Raw genomic sequence first — 1,457 nt, 5'->3', positions numbered from 1 at the left:
TGGGGAGCCCCTTCCGTGCACCGGCCCTGCCTGCCCCTCCTCTGCCGTGGCTTTCCCGCGGGGTCTCCGCGGATCCACTCTGAGCATCTTCCGCGTGGGTGTGCCGCGCCCTCTAGACGGCTGTCACGGAGGTCCCAAGTGCTGGGGCTCGGGCAGGGCCTGGGGCAAAGCTGTCACCTCACGGACAGCAGGGGCGAATGGCTCCGGGCCCGATCTCTGATCAGATTGGGAGGTGTCAGGCCTAGATAGCAACAGTTAGCCCCAAAGGTGATCTGGCTCCGTTTATCAAGCGGAAGCAGGTGGCTTGTTGCAGTGATTAAATACCCCGACCCAAAAATGAAACGGTGGAAGGAAAAGGATTCGTTTTGACCCACGGAGAAGCCCGGCAAAGCGAGGAGGCTTGGCAGGAGGTAGCTGGTCACGTTTCGTCTGCAGAGAGCCACTAATGTTAGGATCCAGCTGCCTTTCTCATTAAGTCCAAGGAATGGTGCCCTGATGTTTATTGCCATGCTAATTAACCTAATCTAGATAATCCCACCTAGACCTGCCCACAGGCTAGGCCCCCAGGTAAATCTAGATAGTCTCAAGCTGACAAGATTGACTTATCACAGCAGGTCATCTCTGTGCTGCTGCTTCTTTGACAGTGGGCATCTACAGATCTTGCTCCCTAAATGCCTTGCAATTCAGTTCGATACGGAAATCACAAAGTAAAGAGTAAAACACTTATTTCTACCTATTTATTTATTTATTTATTTATTTATTTATTTTTGAGTCGCGTTTTCTCTGTAAGGAATTGAAATCTCTAGCTCAGCTTATCAAGATGGCACTGTAGGGAACACCTCTTCTCTTACCTCTTAACGGGTTCCGCTTCTCTCATCCAGCTGCCTCACACACCCCTCACCTCCCAAAAAGCTAAGTGTGCGTCTCTTAGTTCTCGTCCACCTGAAGAGGCCTCCCTTAACATTAGTGCAGCCATGACAGGTGCAGACTAAGAATCCTGGGACTAGGCCTCACCTGTACAATACACAGGAAAAGGCACAGACTGTACCCTTGTAGGGGACCAATTAGAACTGAGACTAACAAGTACTAGGTGCTCAGAACATTAATAGCTTACCTAACGTGAGAATTTCACTTTTCATTAAAGCTTACTGTCATTTTAGTTTCTACACATTACAGTCATGCTCTGTTGTGCCCCTTCTCTCCCTCCCTCCCTCCCTCTCTAATGTTGTGATTTAACCCAGGACTTCCATGCTTTGCCTGTGTTCCCTTGAGACAGGCTGTCGTGAATTAGTTATTCTTTAAGCCAGTTTTATAAAATGACCCCCAAGGAATACAGAAACTAGAGGAAGAAGATGTCTGGGAACATATAAAAGATGCAATGATAATCCCAGCACTTGGGAGGCAGAGGCAGGCGGATCTCTGTGAGCTCGAGACCAGCCTGGTCTTACAGAGCTAGT

Source organism: Microtus ochrogaster, chromosome 24 (genome assembly GCF_000317375.1).
Source record: "Microtus ochrogaster isolate Prairie Vole_2 chromosome 24, MicOch1.0, whole genome shotgun sequence".
Classification (NCBI taxonomy): domain Eukaryota; kingdom Metazoa; phylum Chordata; class Mammalia; order Rodentia; family Cricetidae; genus Microtus; species Microtus ochrogaster.
The sequence above is the reverse complement of the archived record's forward strand: the minus strand, read 5'-3'. Positions refer to the sequence as shown.